This window comes from Trematomus bernacchii, unplaced genomic scaffold (assembly GCF_902827165.1).
Source record: "Trematomus bernacchii unplaced genomic scaffold, fTreBer1.1, whole genome shotgun sequence".
NCBI lineage: Eukaryota > Metazoa > Chordata > Actinopteri > Perciformes > Nototheniidae > Trematomus > Trematomus bernacchii.
In genome coordinates this window covers 65866-90565 of record NW_022987775.1, presented here as the reverse complement: position 1 = coordinate 90565, position 24700 = coordinate 65866, and the positions used below count along the sequence as shown (strand labels likewise).

Genomic DNA, 24700 nt, shown 5'->3' with positions numbered 1-24700 from the left:
GAGGAGGAACAGAAGAGGTGGAGAAGGGAAGACGAAGAACAATCATTTATTTAAATAAGAAAATAGTCAGTTTTGTTCAAATCTGATCAGCATCATTTCAGTCAGACTGATCAAAAATGTGTCCTGGTCTTGCCCTTTGACCCCTAATGATCCCGGTGTTTCCGGTTCTGCAGGTTGTGTCTGATGTATTTTTTATAATGGAAACCTGCAGCAGGTTGTTGTTGAAATTCAACCCGACTCAAAGATGTATTATTAACCGAGAAGAGGTCTTCCTCCTCTCTGTTGCTGTGAACCAAAACACTCTTATCATGTCACAAACCTATAGAAATACATGCTGGGTCAATAAGCTTCATTCAACTTTTATTTTGTAAAATATGTTATTAATTATTATATTAGACACAAATAAATAAAACGTTTCTTCCAGTTTGAGAAATGTTGTACATTAAGAGTTTGAGATATATGATCATGCATGCAAATTAAGTCCATTTTGTTGTGTTGTTGAATGTTGTTGTTTATTTGTTATGCATTTTCTTCCCCCAAAAGTCATTGCAGCACAAAGGAGTTAAAAACAGACAAAAAAAAACGAATACCAAGGTGTAAAAAAGTAGAACAAAGAAAAATGTTATTCTGTACAACTCTTAAAATGAATACTCTTAATAATCCCTCTTAAATGGTGTACTTCTACTCCACTACATGTATTTAATCCCTTTAGTTACTTCACAGATGTGGATGAATGATGTGAAATATAATCAAGTGTTAAATCAGACTTTAGTTCCACCTGGAGTAAATCCACAAGCTACCCTGCAGTATACAAAGTCATTCAAACTAGCTGCACCTTTACCAGCTTTGAGAACACTTTCATGATCAATCATTATAAAACATATCATATATATTATTCTGAAATGGACCAATCTGCACAATGACTACTTTTACTTTTTGTACTTTAACTATATTTTGATGCTAATACTTTTGTACCTTTACTGGAGTAACATTTTGATTGAAGGACTTTTACAAGTACAAGATCATAGTACTTCTACTTTTACTCAAGTATATCATCTGAGTACTTCTCCCACCTCTGCATTTCCCCGTTGCCGACCAAATAAAGTAATTCTGATTCTTTTAAAATGCTAAATCTTCCGGATGAAGTATCAGTACGGAGACCCCCCACTGATGGAGACGATCTTTGTCAAGCTTCCTACGTCATGACGCATGGCTCCAGCTGGACGTCACGTCACGTCAGTATTTAGTTAGCTCAGAGCAGCAGACAGGTTCGGCTGCTTCGTTTTAAACCGTGATTTGACGTGTACTAAAATAATTGTATCAACAGCTAACTTAGGACACCGAAAGACGGGGTGTTTGACATTAACGAGTCGGACTGGGAAAAGAGGAGTTTATCAGTTCCCGTCGCTGCCAGCAGGTTTTCACCGAGACATTTCCTCCTCCAGGTTAGTCTGACCCTCGGCCTCTTCTCTGGCTGTTAGCTTCTGATGCTAAAGCTAACAGCATCAACACACTCACGTTTACTGTAAAATCATGTTTTATTTAATGACGATGCGTTTTTTTTACCTTGCTCGCACTTCTAAGTTAGTTAGCCGCGGTGGCTAGCTAGTTAGCCAGGTGTGTCATGGTTTCAAACGGCAACGGCTAGTAGCATGCTAGTTAGCGCTGTGGCTAGCAAAGTTTGTCGACTTGTCTCGGAAGTCAAGCTCTGGTTACAGGCTGGCTGCTGGGTTGTGTCTGTTGATTGATTTTTCTCACAGGCTTTGTGTTTGTGTGATTCTTGCTGACTGTTTGTACAGGTTGGCTGTGACAGGCTGGTTTTCTGTGTGTTGAGACAGATTTCTGTTTGTTACAATCTGTTTGTGACAGTCAGTCTGTTACATGCTAGTTGCAGTCAGTCTGTTACATGCTAGTTGCAGTCTGTCTGTTACATGCTGGTTGTTTGTGACAGTCTGTCTGTTACATGCTAGTTGTTTGTGACAGTCTGTCTGTTACATGCTAGTTGTTTGTGACAGTCAGTCTGTTACATGCTGGTTGTTTGTGACAGTCAGTCTGTTACATGCTAGTTGTTTGTGACAGTCAGTCTGTTACATGCTAGTTGTTTGTGACAGTCTGTCTGTTACATGCTAGTTGTTTGTGACAGTCTGTCTGTTACATGCTAATTGTTTGTGACAGTCAGTCTGTTACATGCTGGTTGCAGTCAGTCTGTTACATGCTAGTTGTTTGTGACAGTCAGTCTGTTACATGCTAGTTGTTTGTGACAGTCTGTCTGTTACATGCTAGTTGTTTGTGACAGTCAGTCTGTTACATGCTGGTTGCAGTCAGTCTGTTACATGCTAGTTGTTTGTGACAGTCAGTCTGTTACATGCTAGTTGTTTGTGACAGTCAGTCTGTTACATGCTAGTTGTTTGTGACAGTCTGTCTGTTACATGCTAGTTGTTTGTGACAGTCTGTCTGTTACATGCTGGTTGTTTGTGACAGTCGGTCTGTTACATGCTAGTTGTTTGTGACAGTCAGTCTGTTACATGCTAGTTGTTTGTGACAGTCAGTCTGTTACATGCTGGTTGTTTGTGACAGTCAGTCTGTTACATGCTAGTTGTTTGTGACAGTCAGTCTGTTACATGCTAGTTGTTTGTGACAGTCAGTCTGTTACATGCTGGTTGTTTGTGACAGTCTGTCTGTTACATGCTAGTTGTTTGTGACAGTCTGTCTGTTACATGCTAGTTGTTTGTGACAGTCAGTCTGTTACATGCTAGTTGCAGTCAGTCTGTTACATGCTGGTTGTTTGTGACAGTCAGTCTGTTACATGCTAGTTGTTTGTGACAGTCAGTCTGTTACATGCTAGTTGTTTGTGACAGTCAGTCTGTTACATGCTGGTTGTTTGTGACAGTCAGTCTGTTACATGCTAGTTGTTTGTGACAGTCAGTCTGTTACATGCTAGTTGTTTGTGACAGTCAGTCTGTTACATGCTGGTTGTTTGTGACAGTCTGTCTGTTACATGCTAGTTGTTTGTGACAGTCTGTCTGTTACATGCTAGTTGTTTGTGACAGTCAGTCTGTTACATGCTAGTTGCAGTCAGTCTGTTACATGCTGGTTGTTTGTGACAGTCAGTCTGTTACATGCTAGTTGTTTGTGACAGTCAGTCTGTTACATGCTGGTTGTTTGTGACAGTCAGTCTGTTACATGCTAGTTGTTTGTGACAGTCAGTCTGTTACATGCTAGTTGTTTGTGACAGTCAGTCTGTTACATGCTAGTTGTTTGTGACAGTCAGTCTGTTACATGCTAGTTGTTTGTGACAGTCTGTCTGTTACATGCTAGTTGCAGTCAGTCTGTTACATGCTAGTTGTTTGTGACAGTCAGTCTGTTACATGCTAGTTGTTTGTGACAGTCAGTCTGTTACATGCTAGTTGTTTGTGACAGTCAGTCTGTTACATGCTAGTTGTTTGTGACAGTCAGTCTGTTACATGCTAGTTGTTTGTGACAGTCAGTCTGTTACATGCTAGTTGTTTGTGACAGTCTGTCTGTTACATGCTGGTTGCAGTCAGTCTGTTACATGCTAGTTGTTTGTGACAGTCTGTCTGTTACATGCTAGTTGTTTGTGACAGTCTGTCTGTTACATGCTAGTTGTTTGTGACAGTCAGTCTGTTACATGCTAGTTGTTTGTGACAGTCAGTCTGTTACATGCTAGTTGTTTGTGACAGTCAGTCTGTTACATGCTAGTTGTTTGTGACAGTCTGTCTGTTACATGCTAGTTGTTTGTGACAGTCTGTCTGTTACATGCTAGTTGCAGTCAGTCTGTTACATGCTGGTTGTTTGTGACAGTCAGTCTGTTACATGCTAGTTGTTTGTGACAGTCAGTCTGTTACATGCTAGTTGTTTGTGACAGTCAGTCTGTTACATGCTAGTTGTTTGTGACAGTCAGTCTGTTACATGCTAGTTGTTTGTGACAGTCAGTCTGTTACATGCTAGTTGTTTGTGACAGTCAGTCTGTTACATGCTAGTTGTTTGTGACAGTCTGTCTGTTACATGCTGGTTGCAGTCAGTCTGTTACATGCTAGTTGTTTGTGACAGTCTGTCTGTTACATGCTAGTTGTTTGTGACAGTCTGTCTGTTACATGCTAGTTGTTTGTGACAGTCAGTCTGTTACATGCTGGTTGCAGTCAGTCTGTTACATGCTAGTTGTTTGTGACAGTCAGTCTGTTACATGCTAGTTGTTTGTGACAGTCAGTCTGTTACATGCTAGTTGTTTGTGACAGTCAGTCTGTTACATGCTAGTTGTTTGTGACAGTCAGTCTGTTACATGCTGGTTGTTTGTGACAGTCTGTCTGTTACATGCTGGTTGTTTGTGACAGTCTGTCTGTTACATGCTAGTTGTTTGTGACAGTCTGTCTGTTACATGCTAGTTGTTTGTGACAGTCTGTCTGTTACATGCTGGTTGTTTGTGACAGTCAGTCTGTTACATGCTGGTTGTTTGTGACAGTCAGTCTGTTACATGCTAGTTGTTTGTGACAGTCAGTCTGTTACATGCTAGTTGTTTGTGACAGTCAGTCTGTTACATGCTAGTTGTTTGTGACAGTCAGTCTGTTACATGCTAGTTGTTTGTGACAGTCTGTCTGTTACATGCTAGTTGTTTGTGACAGTCAGTCTGTTACATGCTGGTTGCAGTCAGTCTGTTACATGCTAGTTGTTTGTGACAGTCTGTCTGTTACATGCTAGTTGTTTGTGACAGTCTGTCTGTTACATGCTAGTTGTTTGTGACAGTCAGTCTGTTACATGCTGGTTGCAGTCAGTCTGTTACATGCTAGTTGTTTTGTGACAGTCTGTCTGTTACATGCTAGTTGTTTGTGACAGTCTGTCTGTTACATGCTGGTTGTTTGTGACAGTCTGTCTGTTACATGCTAGTTGTTTGTGACAGTCTGTCTGTTACATGCTAGTTGTTTGTGACAGTCTGTCTGTTACATGCTGGTTGTTTGTGACAGTCTGTCTGTTACATGCTAGTTGTTTGTGACAGTCAGTCTGTTACATGCTAGTTGTTTGTGACAGTCTGTCTGTTACATGCTAGTTGTTTGTGACAGTCAGTCTGTTACATGCTGGTTGCAGTCAGTCTGTTACATGCTAGTTGTTTGTGACAGTCAGTCTGTTACATGCTAGTTGTTTGTGACAGTCAGTCTGTTACATGCTAGTTGTTTGTGACAGTCTGTCTGTTACATGCTAGTTGTTTGTGACAGTCTGTCTGTTACATGCTGGTTGTTTGTGACAGTCAGTCTGTTACATGCTGGTTGTTTGTGACAGTCAGTCTGTTACATGCTGGTTGTTTGTGACAGTCAGTCTGTTACATGCTAGTTGTTTGTGACAGTCAGTCTGTTACATGCTAGTTGTTTGTGACAGTCAGTCTGTTACATGCTGGTTGTTTGTGACAGTCAGTCTGTTACATGCTAGTTGTTTGTGACAGTCAGTCTGTTACATGCTAGTTGTTTGTGACAGTCAGTCTGTTACATGCTAGTTGTTTGTGACAGTCAGTCTGTTACATGCTAGTTGCAGTCAGTCTGTTACATGCTAGTTGTTTGTGACAGTCAGTCTGTTACATGCTAGTTGTTTGTGACAGTCAGTCTGTTACATGCTAGTTGTTTGTGACAGTCAGTCTGTTACATGCTAGTTGTTTGTGACAGTCTGTCTGTTACATGCTAGTTGTTTGTGACAGTCTGTCTGTTACATGCTGGTTGTTTGTGACAGTCAGTCTGTTACATGCTAGTTGTTTGTGACAGTCAGTCTGTTACATGCTAGTTGTTTGTGGCAGTCAGTCTGTTACATGCTGGTTGTTTGTGACAGTCAGTCTGTTACATGCTGGTTGTTTGTGACAGTCAGTCTGTTACATGCTAGTTGTTTGTGACAGTCAGTCTGTTACATGCTAGTTGTTTGTGACAGTCAGTCTGTTACATGCTGGTTGTTTGTGACAGTCAGTCTGTTACATGCTAGTTGTTTGTGACAGTCAGTCTGTTACATGCTAGTTGTTTGTGACAGTCAGTCTGTTACATGCTAGTTGCAGTCAGTCTGTTACATGCTAGTTGTTTGTGACAGTCAGTCTGTTACATGCTAGTTGTTTGTGACAGTCTGTCTGTTACATGCTAGTTGTTTGTGACAGTCAGTCTGATACATGCTAGTTGTTTGTGACAGTCTGTCTGTTACATGCTAGTTGTTTGTGACAGTCAGTCTGTTACATGCTAGTTGTTTGTGACAGTCTGTCTGTTATATGCTAGTTGTTTGTGACAGTCAGTCTGTTACATGCTAGTTGTTTGTGACAGTCAGTCTGTTACATGCTGGTTGTTTGTGACAGTCAGTCTGTTACATGCTAATTGTTTGTGACAGTCAGTCTGTTACATGCTAGTTGTTTGTGACAGTCAGTCTGTTACATGCTGGTTGTTTGTGACAGTCAGTCTGTTACATGCTAGTTGTTTGTGACAGTCAGTCTGTTACATGCTGGTTGTTTGTGACAGTCAGTCTGTTACATGCTGGTTGTTTGTGACAGTCAGTCTGTTACATGCTGGTTGTTTGTGACAGTCTGTCTGTTACATGCTAGTTGTTTGTGACAGTCAGTCTGTTACATGCTAGTTGCAGTCAGTCTGTTACATGCTAGTTGTTTGTGACAGTCAGTCTGTTACATGCTAGTTGTTTGTGACAGTCTGTCTGTTACATGCTAGTTGTTTGTGACAGTCAGTCTGTTACATGCTAGTTGTTTGTGACAGTCAGTCTGATACATGCTAGTTGTCTGTGACAGTCTGTCTGTTACATGCTAGTTGTTTGTGACAGTCTGTCTGTTACATGCTAGTTGTTTGTGACAGTCAGTCTGTTACATGCTGGTTGTTTGTGACAGTCAGTCTGATACATGCTAGTTGTTTGTGACAGTCAGTCTGATACATGCTAGTTGTTTGTGACAGTCAGTCTGTTACATGCTAGTTGTTTGTGACAGTCTGTCTGTTACATGCTAGTTGTTTGTGACAGTCAGTCTGTTACATGCTGGTTGTTTGTGACAGTCAGTCTGATACATGCTAGTTGTTTGTGACAGTCTGTCTGTTACATGCTAGTTGTTTGTGACAGTCAGTCTGTTACATGCTAGTTGTTTGTGACAGTCAGTCTGTTACATGCTAGTTGCAGTCAGGCTGTTACATGCTAGTTGTTTGTGACAGTCTGTCTGTTACATGCTAGTTGCAGTCAGTCTGTTACATGCTAGTTGTTTGTGACAGTCAGTCTGTTACATGCTAGTTGTTTGTGACAGTCAGTCTGTTACATGCTGGTTGTTTGTGACAGTCAGTCTGTTACATGCTAGTTGTTTGTGACAGTCAGTCTGTTACATGCTGGTTGTTTGTGACAGTCAGTCTGTTACATGCTAGTTGTTTGTGACAGTCAGTCTGTTACATGCTGGTTGTTTGTGACAGTCAGTCTGTATGCTAGTTGTTTGTGACAGTCAGTCTGTTACATGCTAGTTGTTTGTGACAGTCAGTCTGTTACATGCTAGTTGTTTGTGACAGTCAGTCTGTTACATGCTGGTTGTTTGTGACAGTCTGTCTGTTACATGCTAGTTGTTTGTGACAGTCAGTCTGTTACATGCTAGTTGCAGTCAGTCTGTTACATGCTAGTTGTTTGTGACAGTCTGTCTGTTACATGCTAGTTGCAGTCAGTCTGTTACATGCTAGTTGTTTGTGACAGTCAGTCTGTTACATGCTGGTTGTTTGTGACAGTCAGTCTGTTACATGCTAGTTGTTTGTGACAGTCAGTCTGTTACATGCTAGTTGTTTGTGACAGTCAGTCTGTTACATGCTAGTTGTTTGTGACAGTCTGTCTGTTACATGCTGGTTGTTTGTGACAGTCAGTCTGTTACATGCTAGTTGTTTGTGACAGTCAGTCTGTTACATGCTGGTTGTTTGTGACAGTCAGTCTGTATGCTAGTTGTTTGTGACAGTCAGTCTGTTACATGCTAGTTGTTTGTGACAGTCAGTCTGTTACATGCTAGTTGTTTGTGACAGTCAGTCTGTTACATGCTGGTTGTTTGTGACAGTCTGTCTGTTACATGCTAGTTGTTTGTGACAGTCAGTCTGTTACATGCTAGTTGCAGTCAGTCTGTTACATGCTAGTTGTTTGTGACAGTCTGTCTGTTACATGCTAGTTGCAGTCAGTCTGTTACATGCTAGTTGTTTGTGACAGTCAGTCTGTTACATGCTGGTTGTTTGTGACAGTCAGTCTGTTACATGCTAGTTGTTTGTGACAGTCAGTCTGTTACATGCTAGTTGTTTGTGACAGTCAGTCTGTTACATGCTGGTTGTTTGTGACAGTCTGTCTGTTACATGCTAGTTGTTTGTGACAGTCTGTCTGTTACATGCTAGTTGTTTGTGACAGTCAGTCTGTTACATGCTAGTTGCAGTCAGTCTGTTACATGCTAGTTGTTTGTGACAGTCAGTCTGTTACATGCTAGTTGCAGTCAGTCTGTTACATGCTAGTTGTTTGTGACAGTCAGTCTGTTACATGCTAGTTGTTTGTGACAGTCAGTCTGTTACATGCTGGTTGTTTGTGACAGTCTGTCTGTTACATGCTAGTTGTTTGTGACAGTCTGTCTGTTACATGCTAGTTGTTTGTGACAGTCAGTCTGTTACATGCTAGTTGCAGTCAGTCTGTTACATGCTAGTTGTTTGTGACAGTCAGTCTGTTACATGCTAGTTGTTTGTGACAGTCAGTCTGTTACATGCTGGTTGTTTGTGACAGTCAGTCTGTTACATGCTAGTTGCAGTCAGTCTGTTACATGCTAGTTGTTTGTGACAGTCAGTCTGTTACATGCTAGTTGTTTGTGACAGTCTGTCTGTTACATGCTAGTTGTTTGTGACAGTCAGTCTGTTACATGCTAGTTGCAGTCTGTCTGTTACATGCTGGTTGCAGTCAGTCTGTTACATGCTAGTTGTTTGTGACAGTCAGTCTGTTACATGCTAGTTGTTTGTGACAGTCAGTCTGTTACATGCTAGTTGCAGTCAGTCTGTTACATGCTAGTTGTTTGTGACAGTCAGTCTGTTACATGCTAGTTGTTTGTGACAGTCAGTCTGTTACATGCTAGTTGTTTGTGACAGTCAGTCTGTTACATGCTAGTTGTTTGTGACAGTCAGTCTGTTACATGCTGGTTGCAGTCAGTCTGTTACATGCTAGTTGTTTGTGACAGTCAGTCTGTTACATGCTAGTTGTTTGTGACAGTCAGTCTGTTACATGCTGGTTGCAGTCAGTCTGTTACATGCTAGTTGTTTGTGACAGTCAGTCTGTTACATGCTAGTTGTTTGTGACAGTCAGTCTGTTACATGCTAGTTGCAGTCAGTCTGTTACATGCTAGTTGTTTGTGACAGTCAGTCTGTTACATGCTAGTTGTTTGTGACAGTCAGTCTGTTACATGCTAGTTGCAGTCAGTCTGTTACATGCTAGTTGTTTGTGACAGTCTGTCTGTTACATGCTAGTTGTTTGTGACAGTCTGTCTGTTACATGCTAGTTGTTTGACAGTCAGTCTGTTACATGCTAGTTGTTTGTGACAGTCAGTCTGTTACATGCTAGTTGTTTGTGACAGTCAGTCTGTTACATGCTAGTTGTTTGTGACAGTCAGTCTGTTACATGCTAGTTGTTTGTGACAGTCAGTCTGTTACATGCTAGTTGTTTGTGACAGTCTGTTACATGCTAGTTGTTTGTGTCAGTCTGTTACATGCTAGTTGTTTGTGACAGTCAGTCTGTTACATGCTAGTTGTTTGTGACAGTCAGTCTGTTACATGCTAGTTGCAGTCAGTCTGTTACATGCTAGTTGTTTGACAGTCAGTCTGTTACATGCTAGTTGTTTGACAGTCAGTCTGTTACATGCTAGTTGTTTGACAGTCAGTCTGTTACATGCTAGTTGTTTGTGACAGTCTGTCTGTTACATGCTAGTTGTTTGTGACAGTCAGTCTGTTACATGCTAGTTGCAGTCAGTCTGTTACATGCTAGTTGTTTGACAGTCAGTCTGTTACATGCTAGTTGTTTGTGACAGTCTGTCTGTTACATGCTAGTTGTTTGTGACAGTCTGTCTTGTTACATGCTAGTTGCAGTCAGTCTGTTACATGCTAGTTGTTTGTGACAGTCAGTCTGTTACATGCTAGTTGCAGTCAGTCTGTTACATGCTAGTTGTTTGACAGTCAGTCTGTTACATGCTAGTTGTTTGTGACAGTCTGTCTGTTACATGCTAGTTGTTTGTGACAGTCAGTCTGTTACATGCTAGTTGTTTGTGACAGTCAGTCTGTTACATGCTAGTTGTTTGTGACAGTCAGTCTGTTACATGCTAGTTGTTTGTGACAGTCAGTCTGTTACATGCTAGTTGCAGTCTGTCTGTTACATGTGACAGTCAGTCTGTTACATGCTAGTTGTTTGTGACAGTCAGTCTGTTACATGCTAGTTGTTTGTGACAGTCAGTCTGTTACATGCTAGTTGTTTGTGACAGTCAGTCTGTTACATGCTGGCAGTCATTCTGTTACATGCTGGTGTTTTGTGACAGTCAGTCCTGTTACATGCTATGTTGCAGTCAGTCTGTTACATGCTAGTTGTTTGACAGTCAGTCTGTTACATGCTAGTTGTTTGTGACAGTCAGTCTGTTACATGCTAGTTGTTTGTGACAGTCAGTCTGTTACATGCTAGTTGTTTGACAGTCAGTCTGTTACATGCTAGTTGTTTGTGACAGTCAGTCTGTTACATGCTAGTTGTTTGTGACAGTCAGTCTGTTACATGCTAGTTGTTTGACAGGTCAGTCTGTTACATGCTAGTTGTTTGTGACAGTCAGCTTGTTATATGATAGTGGTTTGTGACCGTCAGTCGTTACATCTAGTTGTTGACAGTTCAGTCTGTTACATGCTAGTGTTTGTGGACAGTCAGTCTGTTACACTGCTAGTGTTTGTTTGTATGACAGTCAGTCTGTTACATTGCTGGTTACATGCTGGTTGTTTGTGACAGTCAGTCTGTTACATGCTGGTTGCAGTCAGTCTGTTACATGCTAGTTGTTTGTGACAGTCAGTCTGTTACAAGCTGGTTGTTTGTGACAGTCAGTCTGTTACATGCTAGTTGCAGTCAGTCTGTTACATGCTAGTTGTTTGTGACAGTCAGTCTGTTACAAGCTGGTTGTTTGTGACAGTCAGTCTGTTACAATTACAGTTTGTATTTCCATAGGCTGTTTGTTATAGTGTCACTGTGTGTGTTATAGTGTGTGTTACAGGTTCTGTGTTACAATTTACTTTTTGCAGGCAGTCTAGTTGTCTGTTACAGGCTGTGTGTCACAGTTTGTTTCTGGCAGGCTGGTTGTTTGTTTGTTTGTTTGTTTGTTACAGTATATGCTACAGTGTGTTTGTCACATTCTGAGTGTTACAGTTTGTTTGTTAAAAGTTGGTTTCTGTTTCCTGGATAGTTTGTAGTTTTGTTGGTAGCTGGTTTGTTGGTAGCTGGTTGTTTGTTTATCAGAATGCTACATGCTAGCCTTCAGGCTAACCCTAACCCATAAAAAGCAACAATTGAAACATTGTTAAACACCAGAGCAACTCAAATGAATGGTACTTATGTGTGAGGATCTATACCAAACAAGTTATTTTGATTGACCCAGTCCATAATGCCATTTCACAAATTATGTTTCATTGTTCAGCTAAGAAATATATTGGGTAGTCAGTCAGTAAAAAACGATGTCAACAAACAATAAAAGGCACCAGCAGCACTTCCTCCACGCCTTGTGTTGATAAACCACCAAAATCATGAATGACTGGGAAATGTACTCTCTTACAAATCAGAAAAATACGGGCTCCATGTTTTCCCAAATGCTTTTGAGGAGCCATTCAGGGAAAACACCTGATCTCTTCTTACTTCTTATCCAGTGAGTATGAGAGGGAGACACAGCAGCTTTCTATTTTGTAAATACTGTATTACTCTTCTAGCTGGAACATTGGCATAACATATTGCCTCTCTTTTGTATTTAGGGAGTGATCATTTCCATTTAAGTTTTAAAAACAAATACAGGTAAAAGTTATGTTAAAAAAGTATTTCAAGCTAGACTGGAAATGTGCGTACAACTTTTCAGCCATTCTCTCGAAGATTGAGGCACACACACACGCGCACACGCACACACGTACACGCACACACACTTCAGTTGTGATATGCTATCTTTGGGGAGAGAGCACACGCCTAAACACAAAACATAGACCACGTAAAATAGCGTTAAAGCTGTAACTTCTTCACGTTCTGTTCATACTTTATTGATTAGGTTGAATTCTTATCTTACACACCTTTTATTGCAACTGTGTTTTATTCCTGCTGTATTTTCTGATCACTTCCTGTTGCAGACTCCTTGTTTCATTGATTTCTAATCAGCAGCGTGTTCCTGTCTCTGGAGCTGCACTTTGAACTACTTCGTGTGTGTGTGTGTGTGTGTGTGTGTGTGTGTGTGTGTGTGTGTGTGTGTGTGTGTGTGTGTGTGTGTGTGTGTGTGTGTGTGTGTGTGTTGTGTGTGTGTGTGTGTGTGGTGTGTGTGGTGTGTGTGTGTGTGTGTGTGTGTGTGGTGTGTGGTGTGTGTGTGTGTGTGTGTGTGTGTGTGTGTGTGTGTGTGTGTGTGTGTGGTGTGTGTGTGTGTGTGTGTGTGTGTGTGTGTGTGTGTGTGTGTGGTGTGTGTGTGTGTGTGTGTGTGTGTGTGTGTGTGGTGTGTGTGTGTGTGTGTGTGTGTGTGTGTGTGTGTGTGTGTGTGTGTGTGTGTGTGTGTGTGTGTGGCATCTCCTGTGGGCGGGACGAGGATAGGAGTCGAGGAGGGGAATTAGAGAAATGAGAAACCTTCATAGTCTAAGTGTCTGTTTAGGGGAGTCTCAGATTAAAAAAAACTTCTATCCAGGTGCATTTTGGGAAATGTAAGATTTGGTGTTTCTCCACTTCTCTGATTTGGACGATTCTGGTTTGAACTGGATCAGCTGTCTGAGTCATGTGACCGTTTTGTACAGCTTTCTGTAAGTGAGGAATACTTGTCTCGGCCTGTTCAGCCAGACGACCACACCCTCCACTGCCTCAACCACAAGGCATGCTGGGAAAACACCAGAACGCTGTGAGGGTGTGTGTGTGTGTGTCGGGAAAAGGGTTGCAAAATAACGGGTTATCTGTCTTGGCCGTTTGTCATGTGGAGATAAACTTGTACCACCAAGAGCTACAAGATAATACAGCTGACTCATTTACAATGCATTGAACTTTGAAGTTACCTTGAATAACAACATCAAACATTCCCTTTTAAACCTCTCCAAAAAAGACTTAATACATGTCAATGTGAGACTTATCTTGGATTAGGGTTGGCCAAAATAAAATACTTTATTGATCCCAAAATAGGATTTTTACATTGTTGTAAAAAGACATTAAAGGTCCCATGTCATGCTTTTCTGGTTCTGACCCGTCCCCTTGTGTTCTGTAGCTTCTCCATGTAGACGCAGAGTCTCTAACCCTCAGAGTGCACCCTGTAGCTTCTGCATGTAGACGCTCTGCAGAGTCTCTAACCCTCAGAGTGCACCCTGTAGCTTCTCCATGTAGACGCAGAGTCTCTAACCCTCAGAGTGCACCCTGTAGCTTCTCCATGTAGACGCAGAGTCTCTAACCCTCAGAGTGCATCCTGTAGCTTCTCCATGTAGACGCTCTGTAGAGTCTCTAACCCTCAGAGTGCACCCTGTAGCTTCTCCATGTAGACGCAGAGTCTCTAACCCTCAGAGTGCACCCTGTAGCTTCTCCATGTAGACGCAGAGTCTCTAACCCTCAGAGTGCACCCTGTAGCTTCTCCATGTAGACGCAGAGTCTCTAACCCTCAGAGTGCACCCTGTAGCTTCTCCATGTAGACGCAGAGTCTCTAACCCTCAGAGTGCACCCTGTAGCTTCTTCTCCATGTAGACGCAGAGTCTCTAACCCTCAGAGTGCACCCTGTAGCTTCTCCATGTAGACGCAGAGTCTCTAACCCTCAGAGTGCACCCTGTAGCTTCTCATTTAGACGCAGAGTCTCTAACCCTCAGAGTGCACCCTGTAGCTTCTCCATGTAGACGCAGAGTCTCTAACCCTCAGAGTGCACCTTGTAGCTTCTCCATGTAGACGCAGAGTCTCTAACCCTCAGAGTGCACCCTGTAGCTTCTCCATGTAGACGCTCTGTAGAGTCTCTAACCCTCAGAGTGCACCCTGTAGCGAGTAAAGCTCTAACACAGAGAAGACCTGTCTATGCTGCCCCAGAACGCCTCGTTGGACATTTCTCTCTTTACATTTGTTTCTTCCGGGAACCAAAATGGACCAATCCGCAGAGCTCCTCACACAGCAGGATCCACTATCAAACGCAGTGGGGGGGCCTTTAGCGTACATTTTCAACTAACAGGGAGTCCCATTGACTTGCATAGAGCTCCCTGGTTGGTAATAGACGAGTTGGGATGGCGGAGAAATGCTCTCTGCAGACCCATTAGCCGCGTTCACACCAAGTACTTTCCTGCACTTAGTTCCGGCACTCAGTGCCCCGGCGCTTTTAGCCCCAGGGCACTTAGTACCCCCAGGGCACTTAGTACAGATCGCGTTCACACCGGAGTACTTTTCCCTGAGGGAAGATTACGCAAATGAGCCGCTGACGTCACTTCTTCTTCTGCTTTGGCTTTACTGGCAGGCCACAAACCACTTCACGGCGAGTACAGTAGGTGGCGGTATGCACCTTAAAGTTGTTTGCAATCCGCTACAAAACAAGAGAAGAAGAAGAAGAAGAAGAAGAAAAAGTTCCCGCGTATACTGCGACGCCCACCCACTCGCTGTACATTAGGCGTCTGTTGTTTACGACCTCAGACATGATGGAGATGGAGTCGACTGAAGTTGTGCTGTTTGTGCTCATGTTATACAGCTTTGTAACTGAGTTCATGCAGCCTGAGCAACTTGCGTACAATAACAAAACAAGCCGAGCACGAGTGGTGGTGGAGAACGCTTTTGGCAGACTGAAGGGCAGGTGGCGGTGCTTGATGAAAAGAAACGACTGCAAGATGGACAAGATCAAAACCCAGGTGGCAGCATGTTGCATATTACATAACCTTTGTGAAAGTAATGAGTACAGGGACGAATGGACTGCCTTACCGGAGACCCAGCTTTATGAGGCGTCTGAACAGCTCTCATGAGGCATCTGAACAGCTCTTATGAGGCATCTGAACAGCTCTTATGAGGCGTCTGAACAGCTCTTATGAGGCGTCTGAACAGCTCTTATGAGGCATCTGAACAGCTCTTATGAGGCGTCTGAACAGCCCTCATGAGGCATCTGAACAGCTCTTATGAGGCATCTGAACAGCTCTTATGAGGCGTCTGAACAGCTCTTATGAGGCGTCTGAACAGCTCTTATGAGGCATCTGAACAGCCCTCATGAGGCATCTGAACAGCTCTTATGAGGCGTCTGAACAGCTCTTATGAGGCATCTGAACAGCTCTTATGAGGCATCTGAACAGCCCTCATGAGGCATCTGAACAGCTCTTATGAGGCGTCTGAACAGCTCTTATGAGGCATCTGAACAGCCCTCATGAGGCATCTGAACAGCCCTCATGAGGCATCTGAACAGCCCTTATGAGGCATCTGAACAGCCCTCATGAGGCATCTGAACAGCTCTTATGAGGCATCTGAACAGCGTGTAAATTGTAAACATTTTGACAATAAAGATAATCTTTTGTACAGTGCTTTTGTTTCTCTTTTATTTTCCAGTCAAGACAGGCAACATTACAATAGTGTACAGTGTGGCAATATAATAACAATAAACTGTGCCAGGTGTGTTGTATGCACAGTAAATTGGCTCAGCAGCAAACCCACCGTTATTATTTATCTTTACCCACTGCATCCGTCTGCCATAAACATACATGTTAGTTTCGGCCCGTAGTGGACTCCATTTTGTGTTGTGTAAAATGGGGGGGGGAATTAAAAGTTTGCAAATCCCCATGTCCTCCTCAGAGGATAATCATAAAAACATTTAGTTTTAGGTCAAATAATATTTAAAATTATATAAATTATCATATTTGTGTATGTGCCCCTGCCATTCCTCCACAAGGTTGCAACATTGATGATAAATAAATGACAAATAAAGCTTTGCCAGTTTATAACCGATGAAACATGATGGTATCAGAATAATCACTTACATGTGATGGATAGGATGCTACGGTCACTAAAGATAAAGTGTCAGGAGAAATAAGCAAGATACAGGATCTGTTCAACAGTAAATAGAAGTTCACATTTTTAATGTAAATAAAATAGAAGTTGTACATGTAAATTAACATTATCAATATAAAATAAAGTGTCAGTTGTATCAAGACTATATAATAACAGTAATAACAATAATATAAAATGAACTGGTGAGCTTCTTGTCCTCCGTTTCCTGGGCCTTGGTGAACAGCACCATCTGATCCCCGTGCATCGACTCTTTCACCACGGCACGCCGGTCCTCCAACGCCTGGGCGGTGTCAAAGAAATTCGCATCCCGTGTCCGCTTTCCTAAGAGGGGAAAATAAGCAAGATACAAGATCTGTTTAGTCGCCATGTAGTTTTACAACATACTAGGAATGTGTTTTTGGTATTTTCACAAATAGAATTAAGGTTTCACAAATCTGAAACTGTGTTATAAAGAATGTTTGGCCTCTCTGGGATAATCCAGTCCAAATAAATCGGCTATGCAGCGATTTAAGAGGTTCAAACACGGAGGATTGTGCTTCATGTATGCTTGAACTTTGTTTAATGTTGTTGAGGCAAGTTTTCGTACCGGAAGTCATGTGACCTCTAGCCCGGATGTTTACAATGTTTGTGAGAGAGTAAAAAGGCGCGAACATTTGTAAATGCCGGTCTAGGCGAATACGTTTTCACGCTGTTTCATAATTGTACCAAGAAGGAAATAAACATGATTGTGAACATCAGTTCGATGCGTAACGTTCTTTCAAGACCAAGTTACAGTGTGTGTACCTTTGCGTTTGGTTGCTGGTAAGGGGGGGCGAGCTAGCGCTGTGATCTAGAATGCAAAGCTCGCTTGTTTCCAATCCCGAGAGTTGTCCATCCTCGCCTGAAACACACGATTAGTGCCATGAGTTAGTGAAGCAAATTACAGAAACACTGCACAGTTATTCACAAGTCAAAACGTTTTCATAGCGGCCGAGAATATCTAGCTAGCTAGATGTAGCTAGCTCGGGGCCGGTGTTAGCCTATTATGGCTAGCATGGCTAGCTTGATCTACTGAGCAAATAAAAGTACATCTGAGACCATTATTGTGCAGATTAAAACCCCAGTGCATGTAGTTGATTTTACCTTCGTCGTGGTCGTCATCGTTGCCCGAGTTTCTTTATTTTTAGCCGGTGTGCCGTGGGGCTGTGCACAATTCCCAGGTCGAGTGAAAGCTACTGAACTGGCTTCAGTAGCATTCCCTGGGTCGCGTCCTCGGCGTAGATCTCCAGAAGCGCCGACACCTCCTCATCATTTCTTGATGCTTGCCATAACTGCTTTCAAAAACAACTCCGTCGGTCCGCTGGGTTTTCGTAGCGAGGAAAAACAATGGCGGCTCTACAAAACATTTTCACAGTTTACGGGCGTGGTTTGCAATTCGCCCAGCCAATCAGCACTGGGGCACTTTTCACCCACAGGAAAGTACGATCTCTCAGCGGGCTCTAAAAATGGGGGTAAAAGTTCCCGAGATTAAGTACGATTTTTGGTGTGAACGCGACATAAGGGGTACTAACGGAACTAAACGCGAAAAGTACGGTGAAAAGTACTCCGGTGTGAACGCGGCTAATATCAAGCCACACTTATTGTTTTTTCTTCGGCTGTGAGTGTTTGTGTGCTCAGGATGAGCTTCACCAGGGACGTGCACAGACATTTGGAGGGGCTATTGCTCTAAACTGGACAAAGGGCCTCTCCCTCGAAAAAAAAACATAAGACCTTTTGAAAATTCGAACTTGTTTTTAACGTAAAAGGTTAATAAAATAAAAACTCAACACGGTCATTGCAAGTGACTCTCAGTTGACTTTTATGTGCAACTACTAAATTCATCATTCAGGCACATTTTTTGTTTTGCGGTCCATATCTCATTAAAGTATCTAATGTTAGTAACTATTAAAGAACAAATGGGGTTCTGTTTTAATGTAGTTTGCCCTTTGTACCTGCTGTGCAGACACTCTGATAACATAGGGCTTTAACTACTTACCTTAAATAAACTCACTAGTTAATGAAACCAGTTCAATACGCATTATTCTTATTCTTATCATTCTTTATGAGCGCTTCTTTATTACTTATTTATTTAGTATTCCATAATTTAATAACAGAGATGGTCAAATGTAAAGTAGAGACATAAATCCTACAATGAAGCGGGACAGTGAAGTGTCCTCTGTGAGAGGGCGATCAAGAGAAGAGAGGGAGTGGCCCGTTGAGGGAGTTTACAGACGGAAAGACACAGAAGCACAATAACAAGTATATTTAGGTGTATTTTTTGTAAATAACCGACGGTGTCAAGAGGAAGTGAAGTCCCCTGGTTTGTCCCCTATACTCTAACTGCAATGAGAAAACTCAAAATCAATATAAGCATATTTAAAAACGGGACAGATTGACCCGGGGATTGGCCTCCAAAACCAGGCAGGCACATGATCACCATCGCCGTATGAAGCCGGACTCGGAGGGCTTTCCTTTGCTATCAGCTGTCAGATTGTAAACAAAGTCACGTGACTGGGGACAGAGGACAGCGCTGACGAGGTGTGCTTCCCGCAGCGAGACGCTACTAATTGTGGGCTTATCATGTCGATTCGGCCACAAAAAAAATTCTCGCCCTCTCCAGAGTGGCAGGTCAGCCAAAAAGGGCAAACGGGCTGTTGCCCGGGCAACATTAGCCCGTACCTGTGCACGTCCCTGAGTTTCGCGCTGTCCCGCTGTATCGCCGACCCGGAAACCACACCAGTAAGCCAGATCATTGAGCAGCGAGCCTCGCAACGTCCAGACCAATCAGAGCACAGTGGGCTCACGGGGGGGGGGGGGGGCAGGAGCTCCAACAAGCCGTATAGGACAGAGCGTGAATACACAGACTATACCAGAGTTCCCGTTAGCCGGTAATTACCGGACTATGACCGGTAAAATATGCTGAAGACCGGCAAATCTAAATCTCTCCGGTCAAAATGTCCGGTCAAAATAATTTCCCTTTAGCACAATACCGCATCAGTTGCGCCACTTACGTGACAGACAAGAAGAGTCAATTCTAATGTCTAACACGTGGAGAAAGAGATGTCCTGTATGGGTTGATTGTGCGTTGATCTGTTGGTAATGCCTCTGGGTTCCGGTGGGCATGTAAACAAATGCATAATGCTGCGCTATACTTTGCGGCCTCACCCGGTTGCATAGCGACGCTTATTGTTGAGGTGTCTTTTAATAAGCAGGTAGTCATATCATTAGCTAGAACTAGCTAGATCTGATCGATATGGACATAAACGCGAGTGAAGTCTAATCTGACGAGTCGACACGCAGCTCTGCATGATCACCTGCAGCGGTGAGCAGAGCAACACACACTTCAGGTTAGAATATCACGTAGTTATTTTAATGACCTCTCAAACTACCGTAACTAGTTATAGATATGTTTAGTTTGACTGTCGGGTCACTCATTACTGGATCTGCGAGCTGCATGATACTGACGGGCTGTCAGGAGAGAGCGCTCCGTTTATTATTCCCGTGTTTTTGTAAGTTACTGAACACTTTTGAATAATGTAGTTAATCTACTATAATTAGTTTGTTTAATATCGAATCATATCAATTTGTTTAAAAGCTCAATAAATAAGAAGACCTTTGACCGGCACTTTTCTCATTTTGTCCGGAAGATTTCAACTTTAACGGACATGTTGACCGGCAAAAAAATATTCTAACGGGAACTCTGTACTATACAGAGATGCTGTATGAGAAACCAATGTGAGTTTGGAACATTGAACAATATAAATCTATTCTAGTAGACCTCAACTATGGAATTATGATCAGTAGAAATGGCCATGACATGAGACCTTTAAACAAACAGTTCATATATACATTTTACTTATGACAATAGAACAGATTTAGAAACAACAGAAAAATAGAAAGCTATATATCTATGGCGTACAGTACACATTATAAAATACACATTATAAAAACATACAGAATAATAAAAAAAAAACACTAGTAGACTAACCTACTATACTACTTCTAAATCAAATATAAACATAGGACATACAGAATATAAAGTGTGCAAAGTAGTTGCCGTTTTAAATACAATGATGACAACTTTGAGTAAATTATAAACAATTCTTCAGGGTTATTGGAGGGAAGAACTCCACAACCTTCAACATCCAAGCAAGTTGTGTGACATTTTCCCAGATGGCCAATAGATGTCTTAACTAGTTTATTGTTCGGCCTCCATTAGCGTGACTTACAATAGAACAAGTTACTTGGCAGCGTCTCATGTTGGTTTGATCTGAAGGATAATGACTCCTGAAGGCACGTCTGAGAGAGTCGGCTCTTTAAAGCAAAATGTCCCTTTTTTAAACCCTAATTCACAATGTGTATCTTCAATGTGAAATGCTTTAATGGTGCTTGCAGGATTCTTGCTGTTCTGGGTTTGGATCCTCTTGGTTGATTTAGACTTATTGTAAATTGTGGACAAGATATTGAACCCTAAATTGGTGTGTGTGAGTGTGTGTGAAGTCTTCCTGATCAGGTGGCAACTTGTATGGCAGCCAGTGTCTATAAACGTCATGTTGGGAGAATCATGACTTGTTTATGTAGAAGTGCTTTGAGGGTTTGCACAAAATGGAAAAACACTGTATAAATGTACTATGATTTCAAATTGAAGTTTAAAATTCCTAAGCTTAAGAAGCTACTGGTTGTACTGCATGTTATTGATAGCATGTATTGAGCTATCAGTGTAGCGTAAAGTACTGAGGAGGATACAAATGTGCTGGAAAGTGTGTGTGAACTCTTTTATCTGGTAACCAGTAGCAACACACCCACAGAGTCATGAGTAGGTGATGGTCTGACTCTGAACGCAGTGTGTCTGCGCTGGCTTATTGACCACCTGATGCCTTATATAGACACGAGGAGAGCGTTCTGGAAGCTGATTGGTTCACACCGACTGACACACACACACACATTCTATCACCCTCACACACACTCTCTCTGTCTCCCTGTAAGCAGATCTGAGAGCAGCTGCTGGGTGTCACTCTATAGAAGCAGCTGGACCATGTGCTGCTGCTGCTGCTGCTGCTGTTGTTGTTGTTGTTGTTGTTGTTGTTGTTGTGGTCCAACACTTGGGATGTTAAGAGAACGGAAACATAGTGCCAAGTCGTTCCGAAAACGTCACAGTATTTATTTTTCTGCAGTACCGTCAGAGCTCAAGACTAATATTATCACAGGGATGGTAGAACATGTAGTCACGTGTTGTTATAGTATCCAGCTGATTGTGTTCACGAGTCATTCTTCCACATTTACTACACGCCTGTTAGCTTTCCAGCTCGGACAAGAAACTGTTCGTAGCACTTGCACTGGTTTGGATTATCCAGAGCTAATGTGCCTGCAGGGTTCTTCCTTTGCGAGTTTGTATAGTAGCTTTAGGAAAAAGCATCAGCTAAATGAAATGACTGAATCTTGATGTTGCAGGAGGGCTCCTTGATATTGTATAAATGTTCCCTTTCTCTGGTGGTCATAACAAACTGCATTTCTTTGGGTTTTGGACTGAAAAACAAGACCTCTAAAGATGAGTCTCATGAACTTTGAGAGACAGCTTTTACTGTGTTCAATGTTTAAAAAGCAGATGTAAGTTGCAGCCCTATTTGTTAAACTAATGTCTGTATTTATCTGTGTTCCAGTCTTGAGGGGGAGGAGCCAGAAGAGACACGGTGTTTGTTTCTGTTTCCTGTCTGGGAGGAAACAGCAAACGTCTGAGAAATGTGAAACTGAAGAATCGGAGGAGCTGTCACTCAAAACAGGACCACACCCCCACCATCCCCATCAGCCAATCAGCACGCAGTCTGAAGGTAAACGTACACAACTTGATTTTCTAGCTTCAAAAGGAAAAAAGTCGACTGACTCCCAAGGTGCATTTCACTCAATCAATCAATCAATCAATCAATCAATGTTCTGGGATCACTTGTAATAATGGTGACCATCTTTCAACACACTGTATGTTTCAAACTGTCATTCTGTTGCGTTTTCTCCATGGCTTTAACATGTTCCACCTCCATGGCTTTAACATGTTCCACCTCCATGGCTTTAACATGTTCCACCTCCATGGCTTTAACATGTTCCACCTCCATGGCTTTAACATGTTCCACCTCCATGGCTTTAACATGTTCCACCCTGCCTCTCCATGGCTTTAACATGTTCCACTTCCATGGCTTTAACATGTTCCACCTCCATGGCTTTAACATGTTCCACCGTGCCTCTCCATGGCTTTAACATGTTCCACCTCCATGGCTTTAACATGTTCCACCTCCATGGCTTTAACATGTTCCACCTCCATGGCTTTAACATGTTCCACCTCCATGGCTTTAACATGTTCCACCTCCATGGCTTTAACATGTTCCCCCTCCATGGCTTTAACATGTTCCCCCTCCATGGCTTTAACATGTTCCACCTCCATGGCTTTAACATGTTCCACCTCCATGGCTTTAACATGTTCCACCTCCATGGCTTTAACATGTTCCACCTCCATGGCTTTAACATGTTCCCCCTCCATGGCTTTAACATGTTCCACCCTGCCTCTCCATGGCTTTAACATGTTCCACCTCCATGGCTTTAACATGTTCCCCCTCCATGGCTTTAACATGTTCCCCCTCCATGGCTTTAACATGTTCCACCTCCATGGCTTTAACATGTTCCACCTCCATGGCTTTAACATGTTCCACCTCCATGGCTTTAACATGTTCCCTCTCCATGGCTTTAACATGTTCCACCTCCATGGCTTTAACATGTTCCACCTCCATGGCTTTAACATGTTCCACCTCCATGGCTTTAACATGTTCCACCTCCATGGCTTTAACATGTTCCACCTCCATGGCTTTAACATGTTCCACCTCCATGGCTTTAACATGTTCCACCTCCATGGCTTTAACATGTTCCACCTCCATGGCTTTAACATGTTCCACCTCCAATGGCTTTAACATGTTCCACCTCCATGCTTTAACATGTTCCACCTCCATGGCTTTAACATGTTCCACCTCCATGGCTTTAACATGTTCCCCCTCCATGGCTTAACATGTTCCACCCTCCATGGCTTTAACATGTTCCACCTCCATGGTTTAACATGTTCCACCTCCATGGCTTTAACATGTTCCACCCTGCCTCTCCATGGCTTTAACATGTTCCACCTCCATGGCTTTAACATGTTCCCCCTCCATGGCTTTAACATGTTCTACCTCCATGGCTTTAACATGTTCCCCCTCCATGGCTTTAACATGTTCCACCTCCATGGCTTTAACATGTTCCCCCTCCATGGCTTTAACATGTTCCCCCTCCATGGCTTTAACATGTTCCACCCTCCATGGCTTTAACATGTTCCCCCTCCATGGCTTTAACATGTTCCACCTCCATGGCTTTAACATGTTCCCCCTCCATGGCTTTAACATGTTCCACCTCCATGGCTTTAACATGTTCCACCTCCATGGCTTTAACATGTTCCCCCTCCATGGCTTTAACATGTTCCACCTCCATGGCTTTAAACATGTTCCCCCTCCATGGCTTTAACATGTTCCACCTCCATGGCTTTAACATGTTCCACCCTGCCTCTCCATGGCTTTAACATGTTCCACCTCCATGGCTTTAACATGTTCCACCTCCATGGCTTTAACATGTTCCCTCTCCATGGCTTTAACATGTTCCCCCTCCATGGCTTTAACATGTTCCCCCTCCATGGCTTTAACATGTTCCCTCTCCATGGCTTTAACATGTTCCACCTCCATGGCTTTAACATGTTCCCCCTCCATGGCTTTAACATGTTCCACCCTGCCCTCTCCATGGCTTTAACATGTTCCCCCTCCATGGCTTTAACATGTTCCACCTCCATGGCTTTAACATGTTCCCCCTCCATGGCTTTAACATGTTCCACCTCCATGGCTTTAACATGTTTCCCCCTCCATGGCTTTAACATGTTCCACCTCCATGGCTTTAACATGTTCCCCCTCCATGGCTTTAACATGTTCCACCTCCATGGCTTTAACATGTTCCACCCTGCCTCTCCATGGCTTTAACATGTTCCACCTCCATGGCTTTAACATGTTCCACCTCCATGGCTTTAACATGTTCCCTCTCCATGGCTTTAACATGTTCCACCTCCATGGCTTTAACATGTTCCACCTCCATGGCTTTAACATGTTCCACCTCCATGGCTTTAACATGTTCCACCTCCATGGCTTTAACATGTTCCACCTCCATGGCTTTAACATGTTCCACCTCCATGGCTTTAACATGTTCCACCTCCATGGCTTTTAAACATGTTCCACCTCCATGGCTTTAACCATGTTCCACCTCCATGGCTTTAACATGTTCCCCCTCCATGGCTTTAACCATGTTCCACCTCCATGGCTTTAACATGTTCCACCTCCATGGCTTTAACATGTTCCCCCTCCATGGCTTTAACATGTTCCACCTCCCATGGCTCTAACATGTTCCACCTCCATGGCTT

The 24700-nt window shown here is 42.7% G+C and overlaps 1 protein-coding gene across 1 annotated transcript in view; it reads left to right on the top strand.

The window, feature by feature from the left end:
* The first annotated feature begins 1236 nt into the window (after positions 1 to 1236).
* fbxo34 (F-box protein 34) overlaps positions 1237 to 24700 on the top strand; it is a 41698-nt gene continuing 18234 nt past the window's right edge. The window contains exons 1-2 of the mRNA XM_034148967.1: positions 1237 to 1445; positions 21888 to 22055. The gene's annotated coding sequence lies outside the window, so the exon portion shown is untranslated. The remainder of the gene's footprint in view (positions 1446 to 21887; positions 22056 to 24700) is intronic.